We start from the raw sequence: 10,615 nt of genomic DNA, 5'->3' as shown, positions 1-10,615 counted from the left end.
AGATAAGGGAAACGCAGCAAAAAGAAGCTTCTGGAACTATGTCAAACCAGAAAATTTTGCCCAGTAATGAAAACTGTCAACAAAATTAAAAAGCACCTATTCAGTGGGAGAAGATATTAGCAAATGATATATCTAATATGGTATTAATATTCAAAATATATGAAGAACTCACACAACTCAACACCAAAAATAACAACCTAATTAAAAATGGGCAGAGGCCTGAATAGTCATTTTTCAAGTAAGCCATACACATGGCCGTCAGACACATGAAAAGATGCTTAACATCACTCATTGTCAGGGAAATGCAAATCAAAAGCACAATGAGATGTCATCTTACACCTGTCAAAAGGACACCAAGACAAGAAATAACAAGTGTTAGCAAATATGTGGAGAAAAAGGAACTCTAACGCACTATTGGTGGGAATGTAAATTGGATACATCCTGTAGGCAAAAGCAATAGGGAGATTCCTTGAAAGTTAAAAACAGAAATACCTTGGGGCATCTGGTAGTGTGTCTAACTCAGCTCAAGTCATGATCTCACGATTTGTGAGCTCAGGCCCCACATCAGGCTCACTGCTCTCAATGCAGAGTCTGCCTCAGATCCTCTGTTCCCCCCTCCTCAAAATAAACTTAAAATAGAAATACCATTCAGTAATTCCACTTTCTGGGTATTTACCTGTAGAAAAAAAAAACCCAAAACCCTAATTTAAAGAGACATATATAGCCTTATGTTTACTGATGCAGTATTTACATGAGCCGAGATATGGGAGCAACCTAAGTGTCCATCAACTGAAGAATGGATAAAGAAGATATGTACATACAATATCGATTATTACTCAGCCATGAAAAAGAATGGAATCTTGCCATTTGCATCAACATGGATGGAACTAGAGGATATTCTGCTAATATAGAAAGACAAATATTGTAGGATTTCATTTATATGTGGAATCTAAAAAATAAATGAACAAAGAAAAACAACTCAGAGAACAAACTATTGGTTGCCTGAGGAGAAAGCAGAGTAGGGATAAGTGTAATATATAAAGGGGATTAAGAAGTACAATCTTCTAGTTATCAATAAGTCCTAGGGAGGAAAAGCACAGCATAGGGAATACACTCAATAATTCCATAGTAACTTTGTATACTGATACATGGTCACACTGACTGTGGTGAATATTTTGGAATGTATAGAAATGGCAAGTCACTATGTTATCTGCTTAACAGTAATATAACATTGTATATCAACTAAAATTAAAAATAAAAATTTAAAATATTTACATGTCTTTCAAAATTATCAAATAATATTGATGACAATATAAACATTACAATTGTAAATAAACAATACAATTCATAAGTAAAATGACTCGGAGAGGTTCATTTCATTATGTCACATACCTGGTAATGTCATCTTTGGCCTGGTTTAAATTTACCAATCCAATTCTATCACTGGAGCACCTCCATGAAGTCCTCGTACCCTAAACTGTCACTGACCCCGTTAAAGTCACCAACAGAGACTGAGAAAAGAATAAAGGGAATCTAAGAGAAACCAGACCAGCTGACCCCACCCAGACCTTTCACCCACATGAACACCACCCCTAGTGCTGCACATAGCACAGCCACCACCCTCCACCCTCAAGATACATACTGAAGCGGGGGTGGGAGGGTGGGGAGGGGATCAGTTAGACATCCTACTGGAGGTGAGGGACCCCTTGGGATGCAGGAAGGAAATTGGCGGTGATTCCCTGAGGACCAGGATCCGGGATGTCCTCCCCATCTCTGAAAGCAGGCACTACAGGAAAGGGGGCAGACTTCAACAACAGCACCTACCTTGTCAGCCTCACTCCGTTCTGGGAAGGCCAGGTCTCCATCTCTCCTGATCATCCACCCCAGGGAAGGAGGATTCTAGAGGGCAAGGGACCAAGGCCATGATAGGGTTATCTTCAAAGGTAAATTTGTTAATGGCATCACTCATGTCTTCACTGACTTTGGCCTGACCCTAAACTCACGTGCTGAGCTGTGTGAGTACTGGTATACCCAAGACCTAGAAGCCGCCTACTATGCGAGACCTCAGCACACACTCTGTGGGGCTCTGACTCACATGACTGCCAGGAATTGGGAAATGTCTTGTCTTGCTGTCAAGGAATAAAGCCTTTTTTATGCATCAGTATACTTTTAGGTACCCTGGGAAGTTCTGTGAGCAGAGCTACATTCAATTAATATTGACCACGACCCTTTCAGATATCTCTCCTACTCTATACGTGGAGTGTTTATGAGACCCCTTTTTGGGATTTCCACTCCCAAGGCTGGCATTCTCACTGAAATGTTCAATAACAGAGGCCTGTCATAAGTGGAACTCTGTATTTTATATTCCTATACTTTCCCATGAAAACACACATCCTTTACTGTAGACCCAGGTCTTACAAAATGTGTTCAATATAAAGGTATTGTTATGTTTAAAATGTTATGCCAAAAAAAGGATTCCTTGATAAAGTATGGAACGTCCATATACATTCATCCCCTCTATCAAATTGTGTAAATTTTACCTTTTGAGTATCTTTTGCATTTATCCACTTCTCTCCATGCTTAGCGCTGAGTTCAGATCATCATCGTCTCATCTAGATTACTTGTCACAGCTTCCCTTCCACCAACTGTACCATCTCTAATCCATTGTCTACACTGCATCCTAAGTAATCTTTCCAAAGAACCAACTCCTACTGGCCATCTCCATTTGAACACAAGATCAGATATTTCTCAGCATGTACTGCTCAGGCTGAAGGAGTCCATACTCCCCAAGTTGTGATGTAGTGATTCTTAAAAGCCCCTAGTTAAACAGGCCTCCACATACTGGGTTGAAAGCATGTTTCTCTTATCAATCATAGCTGCTGCATCAATGCCATGTCTTTCCTCCCTTACTCACAAACAGATGCTCACTTCCTGGCCTCCTGGTTCTCCATGAAGCTGGAAAGTTTTGTTGCTTAGAATGAACTTATCACGGTCACTTCATGAGCCACTTTGCAAAGTGAACTTGTGGTCCAAGCTCTGAGAAATGCTGTCACTTCCAGACTCTTTTGCTCCTTAATAACTTGCTGTAAGTTAGAAAGGCTCAGTAAACTTCCTCTTTCCATTCCGCTACTATCCATTTTTATCCTGGGCATTCACTTTTCCTAAGCTTGATGACAGATTGGAATACTAGCTTCTCAACAACACCTTTCTTAGCAGTTTTCAAAGTCAAGTTTACAGTCTTCTTCCCTTATGCTTTCAAAAAAATATGCTGAGAGGAAGTAAAGTGTGGACAGCAAACATGGAGAAACAGTATACATTTCAGGTCTTATGTAGTTTTCCAGGTGTTGATCTGTAGTCTCGGACTCCCTTCTGAAAGAAGTAAAAGTTCAGTTGGGTTCCGAGTCTTTCCCTTTAATCTCTGATGGTGCATCTCACCAAATCTTTTCCTACCCATTAACCATCCTAATGCCTAACGTCACAGTAATGACGAAAATGTGATCTCTTCCTTTTTCTGAATTGAACCTGAAGAGTCATCCACAGAAGAAAATTAAGTACCGCTTATATCTGTTGTGGTACTAGCACCTGGATCCCCATTCTCCCATACCCCCTTTCTACTTGCTACCACTTACTTACACACTGGTTTCAAACAAAGACTGAGTCATAGGGAGGGTAAGAGCTTTGAAGCAGGAAGGGTCAGGTAGTCTTTCATCAGCTGGAGGAAAGAAATACAAGGTGCATTTAGTCATGCAACAGACTAAACACCACTGTCTGCTAGTCACTTATTAGGGAAACAGTAGTAGATCAAAAAATGCATTACCTTCCTTGATAAGGCTTACAATTGTCAGATGGCAAATTTCTAGGGAAAAAATGGAAGGCAAGCACAGCAAGACACGTGTATATAAAGCAGCAGCCGCCCTGTGACAAAAGGCCTACATACCATGCTAAAGAGCCTGAACTCCTTAAGGAAGTGATTGGGAGTTTAAAGACTAATGAATACAGTTACATTTGCAACTAGAAAGAGTATTCTGGCAGTGATGTTGAAAATTTTAGGTGGGTTAAAACTGAGACAGCTTGGCTAATTAGAGGCTCTCATTAATCCAAGAAAAATATTACATGAACTTGAAAAAAATGACACTGAAACAAGAGAAGAGAACTTGCCTATTAGATAAATATTTTGAATCACGAAAATTTCAGGACACATTGATTGCCTGTGGCAGATGAGCAGAGTGGCCATGTACTTGATGTGCTCTCAGAAAGGTAGACAGTTTTTCAAAATGCAAATCCATATACAATGCCCAACATATACAAAATACACAACAGTAATAGTTTTCAGTTGTAGAAAACTTTACATTATTTCTTACTCACAAGGAAAAGGCTTCTATTACCTGTATCGTGTGGACAGACGGAAGGCTAATTTATGATCTTACTTTTTGAAGGGCCAATGTGGCAGTTGAAATGATGAAACCTCCTGAATTCGCTGCCATCTCCCACTCTGACTGTAAGTGTGTTCTGTCCTACGGTGGGTGGTGCTTGCCATGGGTCTTCTGGGAACCATTCTTACACAGGGGGTGTTGATCATTGCCCGTCCTAGTAATCATGGATTTCCTGGTGCTCAAGACCTAGCACATGTCTGTGGTGTCAATCACCTTGGATTGTAAAGAGAGAAATCAGTTTGAGGAGATTATTTCAAACTCATTTTATAGCAGATTTCATAGCCATTTAACCGAAAGGGGAAAGTACCAGCATTCTACATCCATATTTAAACATGGTAGTACATCTCCTACAGTCAGTGATTCTGTCTGGGGCACTGTGCAAATGTCTTTGATGGTTACCCACAGCTTCAGAGTAGGAACATTTGGGTTTGGTTAACCTAATTCTCTGTTGGCATAACTTCCTAACCTTTAGTTTATGCACTTAGCAATTTTATATGGAATTTCCATTTTATTAAATGTGTTTTAGTGGCAAATGCAAAGCCATGTTACTTATAAAAGAATAATGTTTATATTTGGCTTTAAAATAACTTTCTGTAAAGCCTCTCTGAGTTTACCAATAACATCCATTTTGAGGCTTATTTCAACTAATGATTTATTGCCTAATATTTATTCATGTATTCTGCAAATGTTTAGCAAGGTTCTAATAGATATGAGGTAATGTGGGCAAATGGAGAAAAATAAATGTTCAGCAAGGCTGCAATCTGAAAGACATTCAATGTAGCAATTCTATAAAGAAAGTAAAAATGTAGAGGGCTTATGTTAAAGTTGATATTTGACTTAGACCTGAAGGGTATCTGTAGACAAAGAATGAGTTGAAAGAAAAAAATGCATAAAGATCATGAGTAGGATTGCCAGGTTCATCAAATAATAATCTAGGGTATATGTTAGATTTGAGTAATTTTTACTTTTTTATGCATATTATATGAGATAAAGGGTAAATACTGCATGGAAAATGCACTAAAAAATTCATTGTCAGAAATAATTCAAGTTTAATTTGGTATCCTATATATTTTTTTAACTGATAACTCTATGCGTAAGCAAAATCGCCATGAATTTTGTTCAGTAGGCCAATGGAGTGAAAGTATTTGGGGGCTCTAGCAAAGGACTAGAGACTAGAAAGAAAAGAAGAAACTAAATCAGGAAATTCTTATGCTGAGAATCTGAGGGTTCATTCAGTAGCTACAAAAACCAACTAAGGAAGAGAGTGATACAATCCACTTTGTGCTTTAAAAGGCTAGTTTGTAAATTTAACAAAATGTGCGTGATCTATAGAAAAATGTTTAATGTTACTAAGGGATATAAAATAAGGGTGTTTTTTCTCCTATTTATATAAACTTTGTTGTTGGATGGGATGACTTGATATGGAAATGGTGTCAAAGTGGCTTAAGATAATAAAAATATATCACCTTGCAGTTCAGTGGTCAAACATCTGTCTCCGTGAGCTAAAATAAAGGTATAGCAGGCACCATTCCTTTCTGGAGGCTCTGGGGCAGAATCAGTTTCCTTACCTTTTCCAGCTTCTAGAGGTGCCCTTGTTCCTCACAGGCCCATTGCTCCATTTTCCAAAGCTACAACAGTAAGTCAAGTACCCACATGACACCTTTCTGATCCACTCTTCTGCCTCCCTCTCCCATTTTTGAAGACTAATGAGATTTAGGTTGGTCCCACTTAGATCATCCAGCATTATCTCTTATCTCAAAATTCATACCTTTCATCACATTGGGAAACACTCTTTTACCATGGAAGGTAACATATTCACAGGTCTCAGGAATTAGAATGCACATATCTTGGCGGGTGGAGGGTGGGACATTAGACTCCCTACCATAATCTTTCAACTAATCAACAAGTCTAAAGGAATCTTAATAATTCTGAAGGAGGCTTAACAGTATATTGATAATAATATCAAGTAAACTAAACATTAATACTAATCATAAGAAAATTTGTTATAGGGGCATCTAGGTGCTCAGTCATTTGAGCATCTGACTCTTGATTTTGGCACAGGTCATGAACCCAGGGTGGTGGGATACAGCCCCACATCAGGTCTACACTGAGCATGGAGTCTGCTTAGGAATCTCTCTCCCTCTCTGTCCTTCTCTTTCTCGCACCTTCTCTAAAATAAATAAAATTAAAAAAAATTAATTTGAATTAAAACAATGTGTTATATATTTGAGAGTCTTTCAAAGCACTGAGTTTGACATGTGGCAAAATGAATACTCTGACACATAAATACTGTACAAGATATGGTTTACAATAACAGAGTCAAAAACTATCTTCTCAGGAAAGCATGCCAGTTCATTAGGATTATTAAGATTCCAGGGTTATGATATCCAGTCATCCAGGGGCAATGCTATCTAAACCTCATAGAAGCCCAATCATGTCACACTGAAATTTTAATATAATTAATAGGATTACAGAAACTCTCATTAGCAAGCCAAATCACTAGGACTTAACAATTCTTTCAGGTAATCCTGGAATAGCTACTTAGGAATTTTCCAGTTCTTCCACTATCACCATTTTCCCACGTTGTCCATAGGTTACAAACACATTACAACCATGCTTCTGAACATTCTGTGGATACAGACGACCAGAGACTCCAGGGCCTCTGGGGGTGCTAAGCAAGCGGAGTAAAGCAGACTGGGTGTGGTCTTCCAGTGCCCATTCTCCCTTCCCTCTGTGGTAATAAAACACCATAATTTTAGCTAGGCCCATGGTCGCCCAACTAAAGGCTGTCTTCCTTGAAGCTGGTGGTAGCCATAACTAGATTTTGCCAGGATTATGAGTGGAAGTGATATGGGAAACTTCTAGGTCATGCCTTTAAAACAACTTGCCCTCTGCTTCCTACTGGCTGAACTCTAAACATAATGCTAACAGAGGAAAGATCCATGTTAGACAAAGGGACTGAAGTCATAAGTTAAGAATAGCACCTCAACTGTGATGATGGTATCATGCATATGTTCAAACTTATTCAACTGTATACATTAAATACATGCAGTAATTTGTACACTGAGGATATCTCAATAAAGCTATAAAAATTTAAAGGTTAAGATTATCATATCTTCTCCAAAAAAAACCACAAAAGAGTAGCAGAACAAGACAGAAGGTGTCCTTGAAAGCACATAATGTGATATTGGCCCTGGCTTGCTCAAGTTAGGACTGTTCTGTGAGGGATAAATAAATGTATATGTTTAAGTCATTATTTACTTCCTAGCTAATACAGAATATGGTATCAGTATAGAAATGCTAGTAACAAACCTAAAATATAAGGCATTAACTCAGTGGTGGGGGAGAGGGGGATGTATTGAGTGAAAAGGAAACATGATAGATAAGAAATCTGATGATTTTCATTATGCCATAGGAAAACTTTTGATGCACTGCTGCCTGCAATGCCTGGGAAAGCATACCATGTGCCAACAGAGCCTGTAAATTGAATGCAACTTGCTGGAAAATCTCAGAATATTGGTTTGCATGGTCTGCTGTAGGTTACTTAATCCTATTTAAAAATATCCATTCAAGCTATGTATTTCATACTGTTCGAACTTCTTAAATTGTGGACATACTATATTTTAAGCTAGTTTTTAACAAGAATATTCCTATAAAAATTTTGCAGAAAAAATAAGACTGCTGCTTCATTAACGGAACAAAGGTTAAGTAATTTGGTGTAAGGACACCAGCTGTCAGATCATGGATATTCAGGTTAGAGACAAAAGCCTAAGTCACTGAAGAGTCTGCAGTGATGGCAAAGAAATGGCAAATCCTCAAAACTTAGCTAATAACCAGATTTGGGAGAAAATGAACAAGGAGTCAAGATGACTCAAAATCTCAATGAAATGAGTAGATGTGGCTAAAGCAAAGCTGGTGATTAAAGAATAGTAAGAGGAAGGAATTAGGCAACAGGAGTTTGAGAAAGATTAGATATTTAACTCATGCCAATAAAATCACTTACCACAAATGTCTCTGTTATTAGAGAGTGAAAAATTAAAAGAATAATGCCAAGTCAGAATGAAGACTTCTGTCCCTGGTGGTTATACTTTAGAAGGAAGGTGGATTACATTTTGTAACCAGATTCAGTTAAATACATTTGAGGTAAATGGCTCTTTGAAAGGAAAATTCATTTATCTCCTGGGAGACTCTACCTTGCACCACTGGATCGAATACTTACCCAAACTTGTAAAAAAGTATGTAATTATGTTATATCACTTTAGAAATTCAGGCTGATATTAAAGTACTGTTAATGAGATCTCTATTCTCTCATTTTGGTTGTCTTATTTTCAACTTCATTTCACTTTCTAGGTTTGAGCTATTAATTTAAAATGTTTTAGTCTCTTTTTCACAAGAAATGGTGTTTCTCTTTATAAATTCCAATGAAAATTTTACATTTTGATTGATATTTCACACATACGAACAGATAATCTACCCTAGAGCATAGAATGTTCCAGTAAAAAATAATCTAGATGGAGGAGCATTTTTAATGATAGCATATTCGTTTTTAAAAATATTAATCATTGCCTTTGAGTTAAAATTTTAATTTTTTATTAGCACTAAACTTTTTTGATCTTCATGGAACTGAAAATTTTTGAGAAACATTTATTCTTGGGTGCAGAAAGACACATTCAGATTCAGTGGCAAAAATATAGGTACTCTTTTGTCACTCTTCAGCTCTACTCTGTGATAGATGAGGGTTATATCCCTCAGGAAACTGACTGGATATCAGGGGACAAAAACACAGCCATTGTCCTCACACTTGGTCAGCACTTCAGGCCTTTCCCCATTGACATTTTCATTTGCAGGGCCATCAGTGCCCGAAAAGCTACTAAATGACATTTCCTAAAAAGCCTAGCCACTAGAGTGATCTTTAAGACAGAAAACATAAGGGAGATGCACACAGATACAGTCAGGTTTGGAAAGTTTCATGGTTACATTCAATATCTTACCATGAGGACATTTCAAAGATCTCAGTGTATATGTCCCTGATGGCTAGAACTTGACTAGTATCCACTCACTTCATGTAATTGAAAATCAGACTAACATGTTCTTAAGGGAGCAGAAAATTTCTTTGGAGTAATAATAGCTCAAAAGTTCCCTAAAATTGGGGAAAAACCACAGACATCCAGATCCAGAAAGGATAGAGAAACCCCAAAAAATCAACTCAAGGAGGTCTACATCACAACACATAGTAATTAAAATGGCAAAAAGTTGTGATAAGGAATTTTAAAAGCAGCAAGAGAAAAGAAAACAGTTACATACAAGGGAAACCCCATAAGGTTATTGTTTATTTTTGAGAGAAAGAGAAAGACAGAGCATGAGTGGGAGAGGGGCAGAGAAAGAGGGAGACACAGAATCTGAAGCAGGCTCCAGGCTCTGGGCTTCAGAGCTGCCAGCACAGAGCCTGGTGCAGGGCTCAAACTCATGAACCATGAGATCATAACCTAAGCTGAAGTCGGATGCTTAAATGACTGAACCACTCAGGTGCCACAAAATCCTCTCTTTTAGAATGCTTTTAGAATGGGTTGAATCATAAATGACCATCATCCTAATATAGACTGCTATCTGCACAAGATATTATATATAAACCTAATGGTAACAACAAATCAAAAAACCTGCAAAAAATAAAAAGTAATCCAAGCATATCACTAAAGAAAGCCATCAAACCACAGGAGAAGAAAGGGTAGAGAAAAAGTACAAAAACAATGATAAAACAAGAAGCAAAATGTCAATAAGCAATACCTAACAACAATTATTGTGAATATAAATGGATTAAATGCTCCAATCAAAAGACAGGGTGACTAAACAAATAACAAGACCCATTTATGTGCTGCCTACAACGGCCTCATTTCAGACCTAAAGATACATGTAGATTGAAAGCGAAGGAATGATAAAACATTTATCATGCAAATGGAAGTGAAAAAAAAGCTGGGGTAGAAAAACTCTTATCAGACAAAAGAGACTTTATTTTTTTAAAAAATTTTTTAATGTTTTTATTTATTTCTAGGAGAGAGAGAGAGACAGCGTGAGCAGGGGAGGGTCAGAGAGAGGGAGACACAGACTCTGAAACAGCCTCCAGGCTCTGAGCTGGCAGTCAGCACAGAGCCCGACGCGGGGCTCGAACCCACGAACCGTGAGAT

At 38.0% G+C, this 10,615-nt stretch overlaps 1 pseudogene; it reads left to right on the top strand.

Annotated features, from left to right (window-relative positions):
• Window positions 1-1,423: 1,423 nt before the first annotated feature.
• On the top strand, window positions 1,424-9,471 carry LOC120229873 (annotated as a pseudogene).
• Window positions 9,472-10,615: the final 1,144 nt, after the last annotated feature.

The sequence above is a fragment of the Hyaena hyaena genome, unplaced genomic scaffold (assembly GCF_003009895.1).
Source record: "Hyaena hyaena isolate Hyena2069 unplaced genomic scaffold, ASM300989v1 scaffold_36, whole genome shotgun sequence".
NCBI lineage: Eukaryota > Metazoa > Chordata > Mammalia > Carnivora > Hyaenidae > Hyaena > Hyaena hyaena.
Note: the sequence above shows the minus strand (reverse complement) of the source record. Positions and strands in the feature narration are given on the sequence as shown.